This window comes from Lepus europaeus, chromosome 10 (assembly GCF_033115175.1).
Source record: "Lepus europaeus isolate LE1 chromosome 10, mLepTim1.pri, whole genome shotgun sequence".
Taxonomy (NCBI): Eukaryota; Metazoa; Chordata; class Mammalia; order Lagomorpha; family Leporidae; genus Lepus; species Lepus europaeus.
In genome coordinates, this window is record NC_084836.1 from 2,309,509 (window position 1) to 2,335,919 (window position 26,411).

The 26,411-nt window shown below is 57.3% G+C and overlaps 1 protein-coding gene across 1 annotated transcript in view; it reads right to left on the reverse strand.

Annotated features, from left to right (window-relative positions):
* TBC1D22A (TBC1 domain family member 22A) overlaps positions 1-26,411 on the reverse strand; it is a 367,129-nt gene that overhangs the window by 166,758 nt on the left and 173,960 nt on the right. The gene's annotated exons all lie outside the window — the stretch shown is intronic.

A 26,411-nucleotide genomic window follows, 5' to 3' on the forward strand; every position in this document is an offset into this window, starting at 1 on the left:
ACCTAACGAGAAACCCTAACTGAGAAGTTTTCAATGCAGGGGCCAGCACTGCGGCGCAGCATGTTAAGCCACCGCCTGCAACACTGGCTTCCTGAGAGGACACCTGCTTATGTTCTGACTGTCCCGCTTCCAATCCAACTCCTTGCTAACAGCCTAGGAAGAACAGCAAATGATGGCCCAAGTGCTTGGGACCCTGTCACCCACGTGGAAGACCCAGAGGAAGCTCCTGGCTTCAGCCTGGCCCAGCCCTGGCTGTTGCAGCCATCTGGGGAGTGAAAAAGTATATGGTAGATTTTGCTCGCTCGCTCGCTCTCTCTCTCTCTGTCTTCTCCTTCTCTCTCTGTGATTTTCAAAATAAATAAATAAATCTTTTTTAAGAAAGTTTTCAAAATGCAAAACAGTTACCTAATTCAAAAGGCTTATCCAAAACTTGAGCAACCTAATTTTAGATGCTTGCAAAAAGTGGTATCATCCAGTGTAACACTCATATTGTGCTTAAAAAAGTCTGCGTCCTTTAATTTTTAAAAAATTTTATTTGCAAAGTATAGGGCATCACTGCAAGGAAGATGTTCTTTAAGGCAAGAAACACTTCAGCCTAGAGCACATTTAGAAAGTTTCAAGCTGATAATAATAACAGTACTTCTCACAGTGTAGTTGCTAACATTTATTGAGTGCTTACTGTATGCCCAGCACTCTCACACCTGTCCACTGCACACACTCATCGAGTTTAACCTGAGTTCCGTTGCTGTGGAGCTGTCTCTGTGGACGTCCCGAGGGAGGGCTCAGACACCAGGTGGCCTGCTCGCGGTCCACCCACACTGCAGCACACATCAGCACTTCTTGTCTTTTTAGGGCCCAAAACCATCCCGGGCTATGGACAGTCCTGTCCACGCTTCCACATTCCTGTGGCTGCCTCCACAGTGGGTCATGTGGACGACAGGCAGCAGGAGCCCGACATGGGAACCGGCCCCACACCCACGCACAGGCAGAGACGAACAGGGAGCGGGTGCCCTCTGGAAGCCTGAGCGTTACAGGGGAGAACAAAGGACGCCGACCGACAACTGAAAGCATAAATGTTTAGGGGTCAGAGGTCACCCAGGTGCCAAGCAGGTGAAGCAGGGCATGGAGAAAGTGGGGGTGCTTACTCCTGAGACATTAACTCAGGGGACCCCTGCACCACCACAGCCTCCTGGAGCTCACTCCCCGTGCACACCGCGCCCACCCAGCCAGGCCCTGGGACGTGGAGTTACAATGACGAGCTCTTTCCCCTGGTCCTGCTCTCAGAGTGGCCCTGGAGAATCAGCTGTAGGCGCTCACTGTGGGCACTCACAGGGCCCAGCCCAGCAAGGCAGGTGACCCCAGAACTCTGCTCGCCCAGGGCCTGGTGTCCGACCCGAGCACCTCCTTTGTGCTGTCCCCGTTTCTCAGAGCAGCCTGAGGTGAGAGGCGCCATCTCCTCCAGTTCAGCAGCCAGAAACCAGCTCTCCAAGAGCCCATCACTGCGCAGCTGAACGGGACAGGCTTTTCCCAGAAGCCACGCGCAGCCCTGTGTGCAGACGCGAGCATCAGTGGCCTCCATGCGCAGGGAAGTGGCTTCCTCGGCGCTGACTCCACGTCCTCGAAGCGGAGCGGAGCAGACCTGACTCCACCCCCGGCTCAGGGCTGAGTCGGCAAAGCCACCACAAGACTTCCCTGCAGAAGCTCTCCAGCGACACAGGACCTCTGCCCAGGACCTTGTAGGCACAGCGACGTCTCCTCAGACACCATAAAGGGGCTCTCCTCACCGTCCCAGCAGCAGCTGGGCCACCCCAGGCAACACTCGCAGGACACAGGCGGCTGCGCGAGACAGACACCAGCGGAGATTTTTCTTGGTCTTCATCTGGCTTATTATCTTGTCCGAGGAGATGCCAGAAGCCCGTTCTAGGAGTCATTTCTCACAACAGGCCATGTGTTACTCTCCAGTGTGATGAAGCAATGGCATTTAGCGCAGGGAAGGCCCCTGCCGATCAGTCTTCCCAACGTCTAGAGGGCTGGAATCATCCTTATCGTTAGAATGAGGTAAATACCTCCAGCCGGAGAAAGCAGTCACCCGCACTGGGCAGGGGCACAAAGAGCGGCACAAGACACTGTGACAGAGTCCAGGGGTGGGCTGCAGAGATACCCCTTGGGTGGCCCAGTGGGGCCCCAGGGAAGCAGAGCTGGGGCACCCAAGACCACCCAGAGGTCTGAGCACATGGCTCCCCGGTTGGACAAAACCACAGGCAGAATCCTCAGGCACAGGTCGCCTTTCATCTGAGGATGCACATCCTCCCAGCAGCTGCAACCAGGACCAGGGAAGCCATGCCTGTGGGGAAACAGGGCCTCGGACAGGGTCAAGACCACCTGTCCCAAACAACACACTTTCCACCAAGCATGCTGCCACCCCGGGGCAGGTGGGGGAGGCCACGGAGGGAAACTGGAACAGGGAGAAACCAGGCGGGCCTCCTGGGGCCTGAGTCACTCAGCCCGGCATGTCCGTTCCCAGCTGTGTGGCCCACACAGGGAGGGAGGATTTAGCTCCCTAACTCTGTGGCATGCAAAGGACAGGGGCAATGACAGCCCTGAACTCCAAGCAAAGGCCACAGATGAGAAAGGAGACAGACGCTGAGAACTCCGGGCAGTGCCTCGGTCCAGGGGAAGGGACTCAAAGGCGAGCATCGTAACCCCCCGGCCCCGCAGGTGGAAACGGCAGCAAGCAGACCTGGCGTGCCCATCAGTGGGGAGTGGGACCCAAGTGAGGACGTGGCAGCCCAGGGCCTTGCAGATCTGCTGGGAGGACAGCTACAGCTTCCCCTCCCCCAGCCAGGCAGGCAGGCCTGGGAGCCATGGCAGGGAGGGGCTGCCTGCAGAACGCTCCCAGGTGGCATCCACACCAACAGCGGTATTCAAAACATCACGGCATTTAAACGGACTTGTTTCCTCTGGAAACTGGCCAGACTCCAGCTTCCCTTGTACTGTTTAAACAGACACTAGCACGCCCATCTCCATGTGTGACACCACGGTCCTGGAGCGGGACCACTTCACCCAATTACCCACAACCCCTCCTCGACAGGGTCTGTCTCCTACCTGGGGATGTCAAGGCAAGGCAGGCACAGGTGGGGGGTTGGGGGGAGGCACCAAGTGCACAGGCCAAGCAGAGGGCCGCCTGAAGGAGACAGAGAAAGCACTCGCATGGCCCTGGGCAGGAGATCAGCAGTCCCAGGTGAACCACAACAGACTAGGAAGTCACAGGGTACAAAACAGACATTTAATTAAACACTCTCACTTGCCTTCTCTAAGAAGAAAGGCTTTAGGGGATGATTTAAATACACCTTCCTTGAAAATGCTGTCCTGCTATAGCATCAAGTTAAAAAAAGCAATCTGTGAAACAATCCCACCTTTCTCAACAACTCCATTTACATCAAAAAATCCCCACAGCATCTCTGTACCCAGGGACTCAAAAAGTCTACAGAAATGGAACGAGGGGCCAGCGCTGTGGTATAGCAGGTAAAGCTGTCACCTGCAACACCAGCATCCCATACGGGTGCCGGTTCACATCCCAGCTGCTCCACTTCCGATCCAGCTCCCTGCTAATGGCCACAGAACAGCAGTGAAAGATGGTTCAAATGCTGGGGCCCCTACACTCAGATGGGAGACCCAGATGCAGCTCCTGGTTCCTGGCTTCGACCTAGCCCAGCCCCGGCTGTTGCAGCCATCTGGGGAGAGACCCAGCAGATGGAAGACCTCTCTCTCTCTCTCTACAACACTATCAAACTAAACAAATCTTAGGAAGAGAGAGAGGGAGAGGGAGAGGGAAAGGGAGAGGGAGAGGGAGGGAAAGGGAACTAAAGGATAAATTTCTTTACAGAAAATGTTGGCAATCATGCAGTTTTGTGTAACGTATTTTCCATGAACATTCTGAAGGACCCATATAGCTACTCACACACAGAACTGTCCCCAAGGTGCACAGAGAGGGGCCCTGGACCCCTTTTCCGGAGTCTGTCAGGACCTACAGGTCTACAGAGGACACAGAATAGGAATGAACACTAATTCCCACGAACAGCTGTGTGCAGCAGGAAAAACAACGCCACACTCAAGCCGTTCGGAATGGTCGGACCCAGGCTCCTTCTCAAACACCCCAGAGCAGAGGTCCCCAGTGCAGCGCTGCTGCCCTTGTCGATGGTTAGAGACGTGGAGGGCCCTGGGGCGAGTGACCAGGGCAGGGCAGGGCCATGAGGTGTGGACAGCACCGCGCAACCAGCATGTCAGCACGGTTAGAGACGTGGAGGGCCCCACCAGTCTGTACGGGCAGATGGACAGACGGACGGATGGACACGTGGACGGACATGAGGAACTAACAAAAGAGTGGAGGATAGGACATCCAGCCTGGTAGCCGGCGAGCCACACAGGGTTATAATTGTTATTTTTTTTTTTTTTTTTTTGACAGGCAGAGTGGACAGTGAGAGAGAGAGACAGAGAGAAAGGTCTTCCTTTTGCCGTTGGTTCACCCTCCAATGGCCGCCGCGGTTGGCGCGCTGCGGCCAGCGCACCACGCTGATCCGATGGCAGGAGCCAGGTACTTCTCCTGGTCTCCCATGGGGTGCAGGGCCCAAGCACTTGGGCCATCCTCCACTGCACTCCCTGGCCACAGCAGAGAGTTGGCCTGGAAGAGGGGCATCCGGGACAGGACCGGTGCCCCGACCGGGACTAGAACCCGGTGTGCCGGCGCCACAAGGCGGAGGATTAGCCTAGTGAGCCGCGGCGCCGGCATAATTGTTACTTTTAAATGCTCCAAAGATTCTTGGGGAAAACAAAGAGCAGAAATTTTCTGTCCATCTTTCTATGTCCTCAAGACTATTTTGGTGATGAGGGTCACTCAGCCAGGACACTCAGGCACCCGTGACGGACACAGAGCTGCCTCCGTGCCCCTCAGCAAGCCCCCTCTGTGCTGCAGCCCCACTCCCTCTGAGAGCCCGATGGCGCGGGGAGCGCCCTCAGAGGACACAGAAGGGGCCTGCAGGGGGGCCACACGCTCAGGGCCCAGGCCAGCGAGTGGCGGTGCCCAGCCACAAAGCTGGGTCTGCTGTTCCATGGGCCTCACTGAGCCCTGCGGACATGCTCCCCACAGAGGCCTCAGCACCGACTACACCGGCCTTATGCACCCACAGCTCCCCAAAGCAGGACTTAGTGAAACAAAACCACGAGAGCCCCGCCACCCCCACAAGGTCACTCCGGCCTCGGGGTCTCCTGGGGGACGATGACAGCATCTGAAATGGCCAGGTGCTGTCGTCACTGGGGAAAGCCAGATGCAGAGCTGTGTTCTCTGACTTTAAACGGAATAGCAGAGTGGCCACTGGGCGATGGGAAACCCCTCACACCCCTGGCAGTCCCTTGCACGTCACAGGCTCCCAGGACACTGCCAGCACCCGCAGGTGAGCCGAGGCAGGAGGGGGCGTGGTTACTGTTGTTATGACGACGCTAATCACCCACACTGCACAAGCCCTGCAATAAACCTCTTCAGGTAATGAGGAGCTTAACTGGCAACCACAGTCTTCTGCTCTTCACAAGCTGGAGCTGCTCTGTGGCTCTGATCTTCTGCACCTCCCAGCCTGGGAGTTTTAAATTGGCGACCTGACACGCCAGTGATGGAGACTCCAGCACTTCATGACGAAGATCTGAGTTCCAGCACAGAGACAAAGTCCTGCTTTCCTGAGAGTGGGACCTCAGCGCAAGACCGTAAATCCACAAGACTCTGGTTCAGCAAAACACAGCTACTGCCATGATCGAGCTGGTGCAGCAGCAGGAATGTTTAATTCTAATATAAATAACGTGTAGCTCAAGGTTACAGGCAGAGCCGCGGTCACAGCCCACTCCCTGCTCCCCGGCCGCACACGAGGCCATCTGCCCGCAGCCCACAAGCGCAGGCAAGTGGCCAGTGCGAGGGTGTCAGGAGACAATCGTGCGGAACAAGGACAGCCCCCTCAGCAGGGGCCAGAAGACATGGCACCATGTGGCCGAGTCCACCTGGAGTCCACCTGCTCCCGCAGTCCCAGGACAGCCCCTGCGATGAGACGCAGCCTCGCCTCCAGTCCAGCACCACCCCGTGCAGACCCCAACCACACTCACAGAAAGCCATGGCCACCTAGGAAGGCACAGCGCCTGGGGACAGGGAGGCGTCTGGGGTACAGGCCGTCTACTCTTAGGATAAGAAAATCTGCTCCGAGTCCCGCGTGCACAGGACCGTGGGAAACAGCGAGGCGCACCACCGAAGGAAGGAGGGGAAGACCTCGGCATCTTGCCGGCCTGGTTTTCATGACGCCATTGTTTGCAAGGAGAGAAAACTGCTTTAGTCCCATACAACGTCTTCTACTCGACGGGATCCTTGGCGTTTTCCGAAATGCTATGAACAGGAGCTCCTGCTCTAGAAGTGCTCCTTGTCCGCAGAGGGACTCTGTCCACGCACACGTGCTGAGCACTTGCAGACACGAGGCACGGGGCGGTGGGGGGACTACGGAACAAAAGGGACCCTGAAGTCGGGGGGGGCACAGACTCCCTCCCCCCTCCCCTGACATCTGCTCGCTCTTCCAGGGTTTGCTGCCCGGCCATCCTTGAAGGGAGGCAGAACTCACACAGCCATGTCTGACACAGGGACCACCCCGTGGAGAATGAGGTGGTGACAGGGACAGAAGGGCCCACGGTCACGGGCAGCTGCTGCAGAGGTGTGAGCATGGGGATTGGGACCCCGGGGTGGAGCAAGAGCTGATGGCAAATAAGGGAGGCAGAGCTCCCAGGGACGGATCGGGGTAGAAGGTCCCGGCGCCAGGCGCAGGGCTGGACCTCCTCGCAGGGACGGGCCGTGGTGCAGCCAGTGCTGGGGAGGTGAGGAGGAGGAAAAGGGAGGAGGGCACAGGTGGGGCGCAGGTGACCACGGCTGACCCTCTAGTCGGCAGAGACACCGCCAGAGAACGAGATGCCACAAAGGCGCTGCACTGCACCCTCCGCTGCAGGGGCGGCCTGGACCTGGCAGCATGCCCTGGCGCAGCTGTGTCTCCCACCCGTGTGCCCACTCACCTCGCTGGCCCCACATGGAAGGAGCTCCCTCCGGGCAGGACTTGGCCACCTGACTCTGTCTGAGCCCCTGGCACTTATGTGAGGAACTGGCACACAGCAGGTGCTCAAAAAATCCATGCCACGTGAAAAAACAGGCTTCCTTCGAAGAGCTTACTGTCTGGGAGGAAGGTCTAAGCACAGACATAATTAGAGCAGGACGAAGAGCGCTGTGCCGGGACGGTCTTTGAAGAATGGAAAAAAGGCAAACCCAGTTTCTCTGGTTAGAAGAAATACTCAAACACTCCTGACAGTCAGACAATCTATCATCTAATCTGCTCCTGCTAACAACAGTGCAAACAAAGGAGGAAGAATCTGCTGGAAGGGAAGGAAGCACCCTCCCAGCGCCCCATGACAGCGCCTCTGAGCGCCACCACACAGAAGCCCAGGGTGCGCTCAGGAGACAGCAAAACGACGTTGCTGTTCCGAGACAGCCTTGAACGCTGCCGCGGCTGGGAAGCCGCACTTGCCTTTGAGAAGCCTAGACACGGTTTCTCAGGAAAACAGGACATGCATTTGGCCCCAAAGGGTCCCCCGGGGCCCACCTGTCCTGCTGGAGGAGGCTCCCTGCCCAGCGTCACCGTCACCAGGACACAGAGGACGCCGGACCGCGGGATGCACGCCCGAGCTGCCCAGGCTTGCCACCGCAGCCACTCCAGAGGACAAAAGCTCCTCACGAAGTCTGCCTCTGTACTGAAGGAGCGCCGTCATCGCTGTTTGTGTGTCTCAGTAAGGAAAGGACTGCTGGCCTCCTGTGGAGCGGCCGGCCCCACTGGACGGGGATCCTGCTCGGACACACACACACACACGCACACACACCCTGTGCAGGAGGCCGGCCTACTGGACGGGGATCCTGCAGGGACACACACACACACACGCGCGCGCGCGCGCAGGAGGCCAGCCCCACTGGACGGGGGTCCTGCAGGGACACACGCACACACACACACACACACCCTGCGCAGGAGGCCGGCCGCACTGGACGGGGACCCTGCAGGGACCCACACACACACACACGCGCGCAGCGCGCGCGCAGGAGGCCAGCCCCACTGGACGGGGGTCCTGCAGGGACACACGCACACCACACACACACACACCCTGCGCAGGAGGCCGGCCGCACTGGACGGGGATCCTGCAGGGACACACACACACACACACACACACACCCTGCGCAGGAGGCCAGCCCCACTGGACGGGGACCCTGCAGGGACACACACACACACACACACCCTGCGCAGGAGGCCGGCCCCACTGGACGGGGATCCTGCAGGGACACACGCACACACACACACACACACGCAGGAGGCCGGCCCCACTGGACGGGGACCCTGCAGGGACACACACACACACACACACACCCTGTGCAGGAGGCCGGCCCCACTGGACGGGGATCCTGCAGGGACACACACACACACACACCCTGCGCAGGAGGCCGGCCCCCACTGGACGGGATCCTGCAGGGACACACACACACACACACACACACACCCTGCGCAGGAGGCCGGCCGCACTGGACGGGGATCCTGCAGGGACACACGCACACACACACACACACACGCAGGAGGCCGGCCCCACTGGACGGGGATCCTGCAGGGACACACACACACACACACCCTGCGCAGGAGGCCGGCCGCACTGGACGGGGATCCTGCTCGGACACACACACACACACACACACCCTGCGCAGGAGGCCGGCCCCACTGGACGGGGATCCTGCAGGGACACACACACACACACACACACACACCCTGCGCAGGAGGCCGGCCGCACTGGACAGGGATCCTGCTCGGACACACACACGCGCGCGCAGGAGGCCAGCCCCACTGGACGGGGGTCCTGCAGGGACACACACACACACACACACACACACACACCCTGCGCAGGAGGCCGGCCGCACTGGACGGGGATCCTGCAGGGACACACACACACACACACACACACACCCTGCGCAGGAGGCCGGCCGCACTGGACAGGGATCCTGCTCGGACACACACACGCGCGCGCAGGAGGCGGCCCCACTGGACGGGGATCCTGCAGGGACACACACACACACACACACACACACCCTGTGCAGGAGGCCGGCCCCACTGGACGGGGATCCTGCAGGGACACACGCACACACACACACACACACACACCCTGCGCAGGAGGCCGGCCGCACTGGACGGGGATCCTGCAGGGACACACACACACACACACCCTGCGCAGGAGGCCGGCCCCACTGGACGGGGATCCTGCAGGGGACACACGCACACACACACACACACACACCCTGCGCAGGAGGCCGGCCCCACTGGACGGGGATCCTGCAGGGACACACGCACACACACACACACACACACCCTGCGCAGGAGGCCGGCCCCACTGGACGGGGATCCTGCAGGGACACACGCACACACACACACACCCTGCGCAGGAGGCCGGCCGCACTGGACGGGGATCCTGCTCGGACACACACACACACACACACACACACCCTGCGCAGGAGGCCGGCCGCACTGGACGGGGGTCCTGCAGGGACACACACACACACACACACACACCCTGCGCAGGAGGCCGGCCGCACTGGACGGGGATCCTGCTCGGACACACACACACACACACACACACCCTGCGCAGGAGGCCGGCCCCACTGGACGGGGGTCCTGCAGGGACACACAAACACACACACACACACCCTGCGCAGGAGGCCGGCCACACTGGACGGGGATCCTGCAGGGACACACACACACACACACCCTGCGCAGGAGGCCGGCCGCACTGGACGGGGATCCTGCTCGGACACACACACACACACACACACCCTGCGCAGGAGGCCGGCCACACTGGACGGGGATCCTGCAGGGACACACAAACACACACACACACACACACCCTGCGCAGGAGGCCGGCCGCACTGGACGGGGATCCTGCAGGGACACACACACATGCGCGCGCGCAGGAGGCCGGCCGCACTGGTTTACAGAGAATCAGCTCCTGAGTCAGGACCCTGAAGACGCAGACAGAGCCTACACCAGCGCACTAGAGTGATTTACTGCTTTACCTAATTAAGTCAAAACAACCCCTGGAAGGAAAACGCGATCTTAAAATCCATCAACAAAATGTTCCCTCATGCACGTCATGAACACAGGAGCCAAATGGAAAGGAAGACTGGCCGGCCACAGTGAACAGATCACGGGGCATCCACGGCCACTCCACGCGTGGACACACCCACTGGGACCACAGGCACACCGAGGGCTTGGTGTCAAGAGCACGATGCCGGGCTAGGAACCCTCACCACGCGTGCTCACACACAGCTGCAGCAGGATGCGAACAGTCCAACAGGCAAACGCTCGGCCAGGAGAACCTCATCTGTGTCACCAACAGTCATTCTGTGGAAATCTACAACAGCGGTAGGCAGGAAGTCAAGATAAGACAAGTGGGGAGAACATCTGTAACTTATTACAGGTCAGGATTAATTTCAATAATCTACAAAGAATTATTTCTCAGCAAGAAAAATCTCTCAGTAAGCAAACTGAAAATGAGAAAAATACCTTAAAAGGTTTTTGTGCTAAAGAAAGCCAGTTAAAATCATGAAGCAACAGTCAGCACGACTTATTAACTAAATTCAAATAAATACAGCATGACGGACTGGTTCACCAATAAAACTGGCCAAGATTGCAGGTTTAAAACATCCCTAACTGACACAAGTATGAGAAACAGACCTGAGCCCCAAGGACCATGCATAGCACAGCTCCACACATGGCTAAGGGCACATCGGATGAACACACTCTGCAAATCAAGCTAACAAAATACAGCAAAACCCTGTACAACCCACAGAGCTTTCCTGAGCCCAGGCAGTGCACCAGGTACCAGGACAGGGGCTGAGGGTCCCAGGAGAAACCATCCCTAGGCCGCACCCTTACATCATGGGAAGTCTGGCTGGACAGCCAGGCAACAAGACGGAAACCCCAAAAACCCACGAGAGTGGGCAGGACACCCCTGCTCTCCACAGTCAGAGAGTGAAATGGTCAGTTAGTAGGGACAGGGACCCTCCCCTTCCACCATGAACAGCCAAGAAGTGGCTCAGAAAGTCACACTGCAAACCTCTGCGGCTTAGCTGAAGGAGGCACCTGCTGCCCTACCAGGCAACCCGCCTCTCACCGACAGCGCCAACAAGAGGACCTCAGCTGTGTCCACCCAGGAAAGGGTCAGCCCCTTCCCTCATCAACCCGTGGTCTTCAGTAAACCATGCAGACACTTCAACTCCAAAATCCTGCTCGTGTCTTGGTGCTGCTGACATCGCATCTGGGAGCCCTCTCATCAAGACTGTAGTGAGGGCGAGCGCTCCGTCCACTCACGCGGGCCGAGCATCTGGTACCGCGCACAACGGCCATGATGAGGCTCCCGGCCATGGCCTCCACAGCAATTCTAAACCCGTCTGTGTGGAAGGCTGCCTGTGGTCACTCACTGGGCACGGCCCTGCCAGGAACCAGGCTGGCAACCTGGCCCCTTGGCTGGATGTCAGTAGCCCTTGAAATGCCCCCGAAGGCCCATCCATCAGGAATTGATACGTTTCAACACATTCATCCCTCTCTATTACATCCAGCAAATGGCCCATAAACACCAAGTAAAAAACTGCTTACACTGTAACTATCCCAACTGGACAGGACATAATCACAGGGAGGGTATGAGGCTACTACATCAAAGCAGAAATTGGACAGACAGTCCATGTGTCACAGCACAAAGCCAGAGCAAAACAGGACGCTCCTTCCATTCTTATTTTAAAATATACTTCCGTTTGAAGGAATCCAATCAGTTGACTGGTTCTTCAACGTGGCCACAGGTATTTTCCCCCTGAAAAGAAAACAGACCTAACTTCAAAATAGGGCCCCTCCCCTCCCTGCTCTTCAGACTGCGTCCTGGCTCCTAGCCGGCTGACCTCAGGTTCTGCAGCTGCGGGCCAACGGGGCCACCCCCGGCTGAGAGGGCACTGAGAGGCACGACCGCGGAGAGCCCACAGCAGCAGACAGACGTCTCATCAGCAAGCAGCTCCGTCCACGCTGCAACCCCCCGGCCCACCCCACGTGTGCCCAGCCTGCCCATAAAGAGCGGTAGAGAACCCAGGCTCCAGCCAGGGGCGCGGCAATTTGTGCCCGCCAGAAAAGCAAGCAGACACAGCTGACAGCCGAGGAGAGCAGCGTCGTGATCCCTAAGGATCAAATTACCTGAGAAACGACTTCGGGTTCTTCGCTGTCACGTTGATGTTGAAATTAAAAAATGCAAACCCAGGCACGCAGTCATGGAAGGTTTTAAGCCATGCAGATAATCTGGACACATTACCACGACCCTAACGACAGCTTGCTGAAGTCTCTACCAAGAAATCTGAAATTCCGAAAAGCTCCAAAATTCACCAACATGGTGCCAACAAGTACGAAATTCCACACCTGACCTCATGTGGTAGACCCATTAAACACACTGAATAAAATCACTTTGGGGCTGTGTGTATAAGGTTTGCAGGAAACAAACGGATTCTGTGTTTAGACTTGGGTCCCATTACATACATGCTAATACACTGAACTCCAAAACACCTCAGTCCCAGGCATCTCGGATAAGGGATACTCCAGCTACATTTGTTTCTTACGGGCATAAGGTCTCAGAATGGTCCCAAAAAAATGTCTGGAGTCACTTGGAATCTATGAAATGAGGGTATAGTAACACAGGAGAGGCTAGCACTGTGGCACAGTGGGTTAAGCTGCTGCCTACAATGCCAGCATCCCACCTGGGTGCTGACTGGAGTCCCGGCTGCTCCACTTCTGATCCAGCTCCCTGCTAATGCACTTGGAAAAGCCATGGAAAATGACCCGATGTGCTTGGGCGTCCTGCCACCCAGATAGGAGACCCAGATGAAGTTCCTGGCTTTGGCCTGGCCTAGCCCGGACCACTGCAGCCATTTGGGGAGTGAACCAGCAGTTGGAAGATATCTCTCTCTTTCTTTCAAATAAATAAATCTAAATACAATAATAATAATGCCAACACAGCAATGCACCATGATCTGTGGTGCTGGCATCTTTATGAGCAGCTGTGGTACAACCAAACTGTAAATGTAAAGCAACAGCGCGGAGTGCGTGCCGGGGCAGTGTCTGTAGGAACCGGGGATGATTCCGGGCATGCATGTCACACTTTCCGAAATTCTTCACTGTTTTTTAAAAAAAAAAAAGAACTTGACTCTCCTAGATGTACTGACACAACAAATATCCATGTCCACCCAAGAGCAGATCCTGAAGCTGCCTGGGACAGGAGCGAGCGGCCGGCGTCCAGCAGAGCCCCCCCCAACGGGGCCTGAGGCCTGCCCGGGAATTAACAGCCCTGATCCCAATCCCCAGAACAAGAATGCTCCCAACGCTCAAACTTTCTGGCCACTGATACAATGCTTGAAAAGTTCCAGATTTTGGAAAACATCAGACTTCAGATTTTTGGATCAGGGATGCTCGTTCTGGGGCCTGTAAAACGCTGGAATCCAATCACTTTCAGGCACAGAGCATTCTGCTTCAGGCACCCTGACCCCTACCTGTACTTCTGCCAGTGGTACGCAATCCGCTCCACGCCAGGGGTCCCAGGCACGATTCTGTGTTCCTGAGACACTGACTGGCTACTTCTGCTCTCAGCTCTGCTCCCACGGTGTTGCCAAGGCAGACTGCCTGAACACGGACACGCTAGGTCAGGCTGGGAGTCCTTGGGCTGAGTGTCAAAACAGGCAACACAAAGAGATTGCTAAATTTGGGTCCAACACTGCAACCACACAGAACGTTTGATAGGCACGCACAGCACGGCCGTGCCAGAGAACACGGAGGGGACTAACTCGATGTCCTGCTGCAGGCAGCTCCATGGACACTAGCTAAATTAGAAGGAAACCTGCCCCCCGCTCAGCTCACTGTGCGAGGCCCCTCCTTCCGGTGCCTGAGCAAAGACCAGGCTTTGGCCTCTGACACCATCAGCCACGACCTCTGTCAGCTGCTCCGTGCTCGGGCAGAAATATTTAAAAGAAGCCTGTTGACAATCACACAGAAGGCTCTCAGAGACGCCTGGGCAGAGCTGAGAGGCTCCGTCCAACGAGTCAGCTCACAGGGCTGGGGAGCCCACTGCCCGTCAAATGACACCAACGACACCATCTGACGGAGTGGAACCCCACGGCCAGGGTGATGCTCCAAGTACAAAAGAGGGAAATCGCTACACAGCAAAGCGAGAGGCCCAAGCAGAAGCACAGTGTCAAGAGTGCTCATGGATGTGCCAGGACCAAGCTGGAGACGACAGAGGGAGGGGACAGAGAGGCACCTAGCACGTGAGCCAAGAAATGGGCCTTTCCCCCCCAAGGTCTGCCTGCCTACGGGATGGCAAAAGAGGGCCAGCCTGACGCCCGCAGGCCTTGCGGAGCTGGGGTCCACAGTACTGAAGGCGGAAGCAGAGGGCCACAGCTCCCAGAGAGAGACGGCGCACTGCACGCCTCAGCACGCATGCCTACCTCCTTCTGCCTTGAGATCTGGGAGTCAGCAGCCACCACCGACAACGATGCACGCTCAGCACACAGCTGAGTCCCTGGAGCCCCAGACGGTCCAGCTCCCCCCCGTAGCAGCCCCCGTCCACCTCCACTGCCCTCCTCCTGGCTGCCTTGTCCCTGCATCACCACACACACACGCTCCTAACAAGCTCCCTGTTGCCAGTCACACAGTTACAGGATAGGCTGGACTTCGGTGTTCACACTGGGTGCAATGGGAAGCCCAGAGCAAGATCCCAAGGCCCTGCAGATCCTCATCCAGGAGCGGGAGTCGGCCGAGCTCGGGGGGCACAGTTGGGGGCATGCTTTCATAATCAGAGAGGCCGCGGGGAGCCGTGGCCAATACCTGTCTCATTTCATACTGCATTAAAGCACAAGTTTCACATTTCACAGTCAGGTGGGAAGGAGGGCCACGGTGCGGATGTGGTGAAAACATTCTTTTTCATGGAGTGCGAGAGGGTGTGAATGTTCAGCAAGCTGCACTCGGAGCCAGGAACCACAGAGTCCGGGGCAGGTGCATGGCCTGGTGGTGACGGCACCGCCGGAGACGTCCCCCACCCAGTGTCCGAGTGGCTGGGCTCAGAACCCGCTCTGGCTCCTGACCCCAGCTTCCTGCTAACGTACACCTCAGGAAGCAGCAGAGGCGCAAGTACTTGGGGTCCCTGCCACCCATGCTGGGGACTTGAGCTCCCCACTTCCAGCTTCTACTCGGCCAAGCCCTGGCCACTGAGGGCATTTGGGGAGTAAACGAGCAGAGGGAGCCCTGCCTGCCCTCGCTCTCTAACTTTTAAATAAATAAATAAAAATATTGAGAGGAACCACAGGGCCACGTGAGGTAGGAGCACACTCACGTAAGGAAGGAGGGGTTCTTGTCCCTACAAACCTGCCGTAACCGAGTACCACAGACTGGGTAACTCACCAAGAAAAGACCCGGACGTGGGAAGTCCAAGGCTGAGGGGCAAGGGGGCGCCTGCGGCAAGGCAGCAGGGCAGACGACGCTGGTCCGGGAGAGCGAAGCTGCTCCCACACGACAACACCGATAATCATCGCCTTCTACAAGAACCCACCTCCCAACACCATCCCCGGGGATCTGGCTTCCAGCACAAGAACTCTGGGGGACACACTCAGACCATGGCATCCAGGGCGTCGACAGAGCGAAGACCAAGCCTGACTTTTAGAAGCAGCAAAGCTGACCATCCTCACGGGAACCCGAGAACTGCTCCAGCCACTGGGAGTCCTGCCTCCCTCAACCCTGCATGGGGGCTAGCGAGTCCCCTGCTAGAAAACTCCGGCCCGTGAAAAGCCAGCCCCTGTGCCCCTCCAAGACGGCACTGGCAGCAGGAAGAATTAACCCCAGGTAAGGCATCGAAGAGCTGGGACTGCCCAGAAAGCACAGGGGGCCGTGTCCAGGGAGACGGGGTGGGCTCTCTGCAAGCCAAGCACACAGAGACAAAGCAGCGCCGGCACACTGCTTGGAGACGCCTGCTGGGCGCCTCACTGGCTGGTGGCTGCCCCTTGCTCTCCTTGGTGGAGGCCAGCTGGGCACTGGGCCCAGTGAGGGGAGTGTCCATCTGGGGGGCCCTGGACAGCCTCACCTCTCGCCTCTCCTCTCCAGAGCTGGGCCTTCCACACCAGACTCCCTGCTGTCTTCTTTCTGAGCTCCAGCTCCATGTGGCTGAACCAGCAGGCAAGGGGCTGTTCTAGCCTCGCCCGTCCAGTCTTTGTTTCTCAAAGGCGTGTGCCCAGGTGAAGAGAAAGACCCCGATGGGGACCACTGCTCACTGGGAGGTGGAGACCCCCACCTGGGCTCACAACTGAAAGCCCCCAGCGGTTCTCCACCAGCTTCAGACTGGGGCCCAGGAGCAAGGCCCCCATGGTGGGTGGTCTCCAGGGACCCGCCAGCACGCCGACCCCGAATGAGCCCTGCCTCCTCCCAGGCTTCCTTGCTTCTCGGCATCCTTTGGAGCTCAGTTCAGATCAGGTCTTGCTCAGGCCCTACGACGCCACAGGAGAAAACACGGAGCCAGGATGCCAGCGAGCCGGCACCTCGGGGCCCCGGCAGTGGCTGGCCACCTAAGCCTCTACCTGAACAGAGCGGCGCCTCCCCTGTAGCCCCTGGGGCCTCCTCCCACACACCCCTCTGCTGCAGGGAACACGCCCCACGATGCATCACAACACCCACAGGCTTCCACAGATGCCACACCGAACAGCAGCCGTGGGGTGGCGCCAGACACTAAATGCATCCCAGCATAAATCCTTCAACTCAGTGGGGACCCAGTGGGTCCCAGGAGCATTAGAGTCCTGTGCCTGGAGACCCCCGTTCCTCACCGCACCCCTGATAAAGTGCTCTGAAGAGCACAACAAAGTGCAGCACCCACAACCTACAGCTCACCTGGGTGACAGTCGGCTCAGCCTGTGGAACAAAGCACCAGAGCCCCGAGGCGGGAACAGCACACACACGTCTCCTCCCACTTCGGGGGCTCAAGGTCAAGGCATGGAGAGGGCTGGTTTGTCCTGGGGCCTCTCTACTGGGTCTCCCCGTGTCTGTGCCTGCGCATCTCTCCCTCCTGTGAGGACAACGGGGAGACTGGAGCAGGGCCTACCCACGCGACCTCACCTTGCCTGCATCTCCTCCTTGAAGACCCTGTCAGGAAAGCTGTGAGACCTCACAGAGCGCAAGGCTTCCTGCGGATCCAGGAAGACACCTGGCGTGACACTCATTCACACACACACCCGCTTTAACAAATCGGAGCTGACACTGAATGCAAAGATTCACATCCGATTGTTATTTATGTCCTGGTCATTTTCACACATGGACAAAGAATGTTTCCATGAACTTGTGTCTATAAGGAAATCAATGTGCTTTGGCGGCTTTGAATTTCCACCATCGAGGGACACGGGGCTGGCTGGGAGCCTCGGGCAGGAACTCCGAGACCACCTGCACACGCAGCTCCTTCTACATCTGGGTTCAGGAAGGCGCCCACACTTTCCAGAATAGCTGATGCTCAGAGTGTCAACGTCCCCTTGCCTGGAAAGCTCTGAGCACGGCCCCTTGCAGTCCATGCTGAAGACAGAACTGCATCACTGGGTCAATCCTCGCTTTCGTCACTTGTGAAGTCAGACTGTTCATTAGTCGTTTGAGTGCCCTGCGTTGTAATATCTCTGCCTATTTGTAAAATAATCTGTTTAATCACACATTTGCTTTCTACAGATGTAAGAAACAGCTCACAGAGATAAATATTCCAGCAAGCCCCAAGGGGAGAAGTGGGGGCTGCCTTCCAGACAACAGAGCCCGGGGGCTCCCAGGGAGGCAGGTAGCGCCGTCCACTCCGGGCCACCTTTCCACAGACACATGAACAATGACTGAAATTAGGATGCCATGCTGGGGTGCCTGGGAAATAATTTATTTTATTTGGCCTTTCTTATTCCATTCAACATTTGTGTGTTTTTAATCAAATAGATCAATATGTACTAATTAACCCTGCTTTGGGTAAGTCAAAATTAACAAACCACTTGGATAATAAATCAAAAAAATCATAATTGGTATTTTAATTTTTTATAAGTAACATACCATGTAACACTAGACTGAATATTATATTACCCCCGTATAATTACACCACAACATATTATACAGCCCATCCTTGACACTGTTATTATACCCATAAAATATGCTTCCAAAATGAGAAAAAATAGCTGTCAAGAACCACATCTTATTATTCAACTATTAAACTTTCTTAATCATCAATCAGTTTAATTGCTCCTGACATGGGTTATAAATAACATTTTGTGGTTCCATAAAATAGCACAAGGATAACCCCTTCACTCCCAGCGCTGGTCAGACAGCGCTCCCCGGGCTTCCCATGTGTCCTGGGTACCCTTCACTGGGATCCAGTCATTTCCATGTCAGGTGCATCTACCATCTTGAAGCATTGTTCTAATTTACGCAAAACAGAAATGTGAAGAAATCAGGGTATGAAACTGCACAGCATTATTTCAATCAGGTTGCTAACAAGAAGATGACCCATTTCACCAAGTTGAGAATCAGCTGAAAAAAGACCTGGATGCTGAACCAGCAGTGCTGTTAATTCTGCCCCATCCCCCAACGACATCAGCTCCTGCTCTGGCCCGAGGCCTGCAGCTGCAGCAGGTGCACAGGAGACCAGAGTGGCCTACCTTCAAGGGGCTCACAAAGACACGTGTCCCCGTAGCAAAGGCAGGACTCCACACAGAGAGCAGTCCCTCTCTAGACCACGACCAGACGCCGCGGGGACTGCGGCTCACCGTTCATCTCCCCGGGGAAAGCCTGGGCGGGCCTGCCGTCCCTGGACACACTCACACAGCTCTTCCCTTCTCCTCTTAGGAATGGTCGGTCACTGCTGTGATGAAGCACTTGTGATAAAGTGGAGGCCTCCGAGGCCTGGGGAGTGGTGCCCCACAGCCAGAGAGAGGGGCCCAGGACACACCTCCTGGAGGCCAGGGGGCCAGCAGCCTCCCCAGGGCTGACGGGGAGGCACGGGCACGCTGGACTCCAGGGCAAGACAAAGTCCCGCCTTTCCGGAGGAAACAGCCAATTGACTTCTGCCTTGAATGACAAACCAGCACCCTGTGGAGTGCCTGCTCCTCCCACAACACCCCTGGGCTCACCACCCTGACCCCACAGTCACTGCACCCTGTGGAGTGCCTGCTCCTCCCACAACACCCGTGGGCTCACCACCCTGACCCCACAGTCACTGCACCCTGTGGAGTGCCTGCTCCTCCCACAACACCCCTGGGCTCACCACCCTGACCCCACAGTCACTGCCAGGCTTGTACCTCACACGCCACACGCACCTCTTCTTCTCATTCCGCCACCTGCCTTTCCTGTGCTGTCCCCACCGTCCCCACAGCAGAACAGACACACCCCCTCTCTCACAGTGAGGAGCTGCCCTGTGGCCAGTCTCTCTCGGTCTCATTCCAGAGGCTAAAGCAGTCCTTGGAGCTCCCCAAGAACCCAGGACCCAGGGCCTCAAAGAATGCTCTACCCAAGAAGACAATGAAGATGCTCATGGGGCAGGCACGCAGATGAATGGCTGGAAACGTGAAGTGTGTGTTTTAATTTATTGGTCATTTGTGTTTCCCACTTTGTAACATCTCAGCTTATTCCAATTTCTTAATCATATATTTGTTTACTACAAACTTAAGAAATCGCTCATAAAGAAAAATATTTACCCACACAGACCCAAGAGGCTTCAGAGAGGAGTGGACACTGCTTTTGAGACCAAAGTGCAGCCTCAGGGGACACAAGGGGCACAGACAGGGGCCAGTGCTGCAGTGTAGCAGGTCAACCTTCCTGCGACACCCACATCCCACATGGGCGCCGGTTTGTGTCTCGGCTGCTCCGCTTCCAATCCAGCTCCCAGCTAATGTGCCCAGGAAAGCAGCAAAAGACAGCTCAAGTCCTTGGGCCCCTGCACCCACATGGGAGATCTGGAAGAAGCTCCTGGCTCCTGGCTTCAGTCTGGCCCAACCATAGCCATCTGGGGAGAGACCCAGTGGATTGAAGACCCACCCCCCACCCTCCTCTCTGTAACTCTGCCTGTCAAATAAAAAAAATCTTTAAAAATCCTTATTTAAAATGTTGCGGGGTGGCAGAAACAGGCGTGGCTGGGCCAAGGAAACACAGGGGTGACCCTGATCGGGGACGTGGGAGGAGGAGGCCGGGGAGACTGAATCACTGGAGGGGAGGGGAGAACCAGGGGCCCCCTGCCGGGTCTCAGCAGCCACAGCCACAGTGTGCAGCACCCACCTCTGCTCCCCACGTCAGAGTCCCAGCAACTGCACGGGGTCAGCAGGGGTCAGGAGGACACACAGGGGCAAAGCTCAGGGGTGAGGCCTGGCTGCAAAACTGACCTGCCAGAGCACTAGGTCTGCACCCCCAGTGAGCGCAGAGGGCCAAGAGGACAACCTGAGAGAACCAATGGCCCAGGCAGCGCAGGGCGAGCAGCACTCACGAGACAGACAACAGGGAGGGAGGGCGCAGGTGACAAGGCCAGCAGGGCGGCTGCCCTAGAACCAGCGGGGAGCAACCCTTCAGGGACAGGGGACATGATGCAGCGTGAGCTCCTGCTCACCGACACCACGAGCCACGGGCCCCGCAGGGCACGGCAGAGCACATCCTGTTCCCGGAAGGAATGACAGCGGCTCCTGCTGGCACAGACACTGGGGAGCCGACAGGGGCCCAGGGCTGCTTCCCCACCTCCCCTTGGGCGGCACGGCCGGGGCTTCCTCACTATTGCCACACGTGCCTAAGACAACATCGCTTCCGAAGAAGCGGAGCCCTGCACGGGGGCCTTCCGCTGCGAGCAGCACAAAGCCCACTGGGCCTGGGTCAGGACCGAGAGAGAAGGCCCAGGAGTCACCGCCAGGCCGCTCGCCCACTCAGCACCTTGCTGCAGCCAGGCGGCTGACCCACGGCTCAGCCCTGATAACCGTGACAGACTCCAGCTCAGAGGCTCAGACAGCCCTGACGACGTGGCCGCCCTGCCTCGCGTGACACACGGCTGCGTCCACCCCGGCTTCTAGGGTTCTCACAGGACGGCTGGACCAGCTACACATTCCCAACACTCACTGCCCCGGGCAAGCTGCACAGCCTTGATTACTCTTCGGGAATACATAATACATGAATCGAAAACCAATCGTGACGGCCTAAAATGAGGTCTCAGAAAATACAACCGTTTTACCATGTTCTTCTGACGTGCGTTTGTGTTTTATCGGCAAAGTGGTGTATTACTATTGCAATAATAATGATTTAAATAGAAATACCATTCGAGCTGTAATAGCAGTGCACATGTGCTTTGTGGTTCTCACTAACCCCCCGTGAGATGGAGGCTGCCCTGGGCAGAGGCACAGGGGAGGGAGGCCCAAGGCCGCACAGAGGGCAGACGGCCAGGCTGTTTTCAGCTACACACACACACGTGGCACACATGTGCCCAGACGCAGGCTCTCGCACACACGCAGACCCCGGGCACTTATGAGGAGTGTGAGGAGGAGAGCTGTGTAGAAATCTCACCGGACCGAATGAGCAACAGGATTCAAGCTGTGTCTGGAACTGGAGAGGAAGGCAACACCTGCGGCGTAGGAGGGGCTGCTGTCCACACGGCCCGGCTCCATCAGCGGCCACCTCAGCGCCCACCTGTTACACCACAGGGGCCACGCCGGGGGACCACAGCTACTGCCACGCCCCTTCTGCTGGTCCCTGGCACTTCCGGCAGAGATGTCCCTGTGCTCACTCTGGAAGCACTCAGAGTGGCAGCAGCTCTGACCCGGGCAGGAAGCAGGGAGCCCTCATTCCACAGCGGACCCCGAAAGCGTGTTTGGATGCAAGACTCAGGCTGAGCGCGGGGGACACACACAAATCCACCTCTAAGCCGGACCTCTCCCCATGTTACCCAACAAACTACAGAAAACCCTGGAGCCCACAGGGCTCTGCTCCCGCCCCGTTCAGCTCTGCCTTCAACCCAGACTCCAGTCCAAGCACTCACTGCCACCCTGCCCGCCCCGCCCCCAGGGCTCACCTCCCAGCTGGATTCTCACAACACCCAGCTCCTCCCTCCGCCACTGTCAGCCTGCTCCCAGAGGGATCCTTGCGAGTGGCCTCGGAAAGCATCCTTCCTCTGGCTTCCGTGTGCTGCTAGATCTGGGCCCACTGTCGCCCAGATGACCCAGCAAGCCTCCACCGGGGCCTCAGGGACGCAAGTCTTCAGGCTCGCTTTCTAGGGCTGGGCACCAGCTTCCTCATCCCTCTGGCCGTGAGGCACAGTCCAGGGAAGACCGCAGCACTGCTTCGCCTCGCCACTCTATCTGCTGAGCATCTACCACCGTCTAATTTACTAGGCACTTAAATGACTTCTTAAAAAAAAAAAAAAAAGATTTGTTTGTTTGAAGGAGCGGGAGAGAGAGAGGGAGGGAGGGAGGGAGGGAGGGATCTTCCACCTGCTGGTTCACTCTCCAAATGACCACGATGGCTGGGGGTGATCCAGGCCAAAGTTTCATTTGGGTGTCCCCAAGGGTGGCAGGGGCCCAAGTGCCACCTTCCCAGGTCATCAGCAGGGAGCTGGACCAGCAGCCGAGCGGCCGGGGCGTGAAGCAGCACTCCAGCAGGGGATGCCGGCACTGCCGACGGCAGCTCTGCTCGCCATGCCACAGCTGAGCCCCGTTCGTGACTTGTTTTGTCTCTCTTTGCCACAGTGACTGCTGCTCTAAGAATCTGAGTGCACCCTTGCGTCTTCTTTCAGGGTCAGTCCTCAAAGACCATGCTCCAAGTTTGGGTTTTTTTAATAAAATATTTTTTTTAAAAAAGTGCCGCACTCCAAAGTGGAAGAGAATCCAAAATGGGCCACAGCCAGTCTCCTCCATCGCATCTACCTGAGTCCAAGTTCCTCTTCCCTCATGGGGAAGACAGAGAGGGAAGTCAGAGAGAGAGGTCTCCCATCTGCTGGCTCACTCCCCCAGACACTGCAATGACCAGAGCTGGGCCAGCTGAAGCCAGGAGCCAGGAGCTTCTTCTGGCCTCCCAACCACTTGGGCCATCCTCCATTGCTTTCCCAGGCCATAAGCAGGGCTGGACTGAAGAGCAGCCTGGACAGGAACCGGAGCCCACAGGGATGCCAGCAACACAGGCAGAAGCTCGGCCTGCTGCAGCACAGCACTGGCCCGGGCGCCTGCTTCTTTAGGACCTCGGGGTTTCCTTGACTCTTCCGCGGAGGACGTGCGTTACCTGTCTTGAACTCTGCCGGGGTTTCAGTACAAGCTGTGTACAAGACCCCCAGCCTCATGGCTCCCACCTGCTGTTCCCAGGGGCATCTGCTCCTTCCATGGAAGGTGGACAGGACTGTCCACACCACTCCACCAGGACAGCCGGCCTGTCTCTCCATGACTCCCTGTGTTCTCCATCTGCTTGTCTGTCTGTCCCAGTATGTCTTTTCATGGGTATCTCTGTGTGTGTTTCTGTGTCTTCCTGTGTCTGTGACCATCTGTGTTTATCTCGCCCTATCTCTCTGAGTGCATGTCAGTGTATGTGTGTGTGTGTGTGTGTGTATTTCTCCCCATCTGTCTGTGTGCATGTATGTGAATCTATGTCCACGTGTCCATGTGTGGGTCTCTCTCCCCTCTCTCTGTGGGTCTCTCTCCCCATCTCTCTCTTTCTCTCCCCATCTCTCTCTCTGTGGGTCTCTCTCCCCACCTCTCTCTCTGTGGGTCTCTCTCCCCACCTCTCTCTCTATGTGTCTCTCTCCCCACCTCTCTCTCTGTAGGTCTCTCTCCCCACCTCTCTCTCTGTAGGTCTCTCTCCCCACCTCTCTCTCTGTGGGTCTCTCTCTCCATCTCTCTCTCTATGTGTCTCTCTCCCCACCTCTCTCTCTGTGGGTCTCTCTCCCCATCTCTCTCTCTCTGTGGGTCTCTCTCCCCACCTCTCTCTCTGTGGGTCTCTCTCCCCACCTCTCTCTCTGTAGGTCTCTCTCCCCACCTCTCTCTCTGTGGGTCTCTCTCCCCACCTCTCTCTCTCTGGGTCTCTCTCCCCATCTCTCTCTCTCCGTATCTCTCTCTCTCTGTGGGTCTCTCTCCCCACCTCTCTCTCTGTGTGTCTCTCTCCCCATATCTCTCTCTGTGTCTCTCTCTCCCCACCTCTCTCTCTGTGGGTCTCTCTCCCCATCTCTCTCTCTGTGTGGGTCTCTCTCCCCACCTCTCTCTCTCTGGGTCTCTCTCCCCACCTCTCTCTCTCTGGGTCTCTCTCCCCACCTCTCTGTCTGCCTGTCTGTGTGTCTCTCTCCCCATCTCTCTCTCTCTCTGTCTCTCTCCCCATCTCTCTCTCTCTGTGGGTCTCTCTCCCCACCTCTCTCTCTGTGGGTCTCTCTCCCCATCTCTCTCTCTGTAGGTCTCTCTCCCCACCTCTCTGTCTGCCTGTGTGTCTCTCTCCCCATCTCTCTCTCTCTGTGTCTCTCTCCCCATCTCTCTCTGTGGGTCTCTCTCCCCATCTCTCTCTCTATGTGTCTCTCTCCCCACCTCTCTCTCTGTGGGTCTCTCTCCCCATATCTCTCTCTATGTGTCTCTCTCCCCACCTCTCTCTCTGTGGGTCTCTCTCCCCACCTCTCTCTCTATGTGTCTCTCTCCCCACCTCTCTCTCTGTGGGTCTCTCTCCCCATATCTCTCTCTATGTGTCTCTCTCCCCACCTCTCTCTCTGTGGGTCTCTCTCCCCACCTCTCTCTGTGTGTCTCTCTCCCCACCTCTCTCTCCGTGGGTCTCCCTCCCCACCTCTCTGTCTGCCTGTCTGTGTCTCCCTCCGCATCTCTGTGTGTGCACATCTCTCTCACTGGCTCTTTGTCGGTTCACGATTCTGCATGAGAGGTGTGTGGTGTGCCTCTCCTTCGCATCTCTGACTTCCTGAACACACACTTGCCTGGCTTTGTTGGGTAATAGCTGCAAGATGAAACTGACTCCAAGGAGAAACGCACAGTCTTCACCTGTCTCTCGGGGCCTCTTAACTGGAACAAGCTCGGCTCCAGCTACTGCTATTTCTTTCCTAAGAAGCTGCAGGTTCCGCCCGGTGTGCCTGCGCCAAGGTGAGCAGAAGCCACCACCACAGAGCACAGGAGAACCCTGTGCAGGGTGAGGGGTCAGGGCACAACAGGAGTTAGCAGTTCCCGGAGGACAGCAGCAGGGCCTGGAGGCGGGGAAGGACTCGGGCACAGGCAGTGCACATGCCTGCACACACAGCTGGTCACGTACAAGGGAAGGTGACTCAACCGCGAGGGCTCAGGAGTCTGTGAGAAACAGCCGCTTCTTGTCTTCAGCCAAGTCCTGCTCAGGGCAGCACTAGCCAAAAGAGGGAACCATGGGTGCCGCCTCATTTGTCAAGTTAAGAGCAGAAGTGAAAATGGACATCTCTGCTACTTCAACATCGTTGCTCTCCCACTTTCTCTGTCTGAAGGCCTCAGTTTGTTATTTTTATTGGCTCTGTTGTGTCAATCGCGGCTGTTTGTCTCTAACACTCCAGCCCGCGTCCTTGCAGCCCTCCAAAGGCCGGTTTCCTAGACAACACGCCGCAGCTCTGCACACCTCATTTATGCACGTGTACAAAGAGCATCCTGCTCCCAGTCACAGCCGGCATTAAAAGGCGAGTTTATCAGGTGAGAGCAGGATTCCAACAGCCCTGGCAATTTTTCTGCGTCTCTCTTGAGGAGAGAGAGCTAAACAAACAAGTCCCCAAAGTTAGCAACAGAATGGAAAGGCGGCGGCAGCATCACCACAAAGAGCAGTCAGGCTGTTAAACAGGCAGAGGAGAGAGAGGGCGAGAAGCCCTCAGAGAAAGCCAGGACACACAGAGACAGACAGGCAAGCAAATGGTAACAGCAGACGGTGGCTTCCACAAGGCCCTAACTGCACTGGCAGCCGAGCCACAGCCAGAGGGCCGCATGGGGACTTGAGTAAATCGGCCAGGCCCACGGCTCCGCTACCACAGCTCAACGTGCACCTTTCACGGGCAGGGATGAGTGACCCAGGGCCTTGTGGCACACACGGCCCTTCCTCTCCGTAGTCAAGGCACACCGGGGAGCTGGCGGCAGTGACTGCCAAGGCGCAGGGTACGGTGCCCTGTGCAAGTCCCGGAACCGCCGGGTCTCAGGAGTCTGATCTGCACGGCCCGCAGGGGGAGGGGAGGCTGCGCCCAGCAGTCCAGCGGCGGCCTGGCTTCAAGTCCACCCAGGAGCGCTTGCCCTCCCC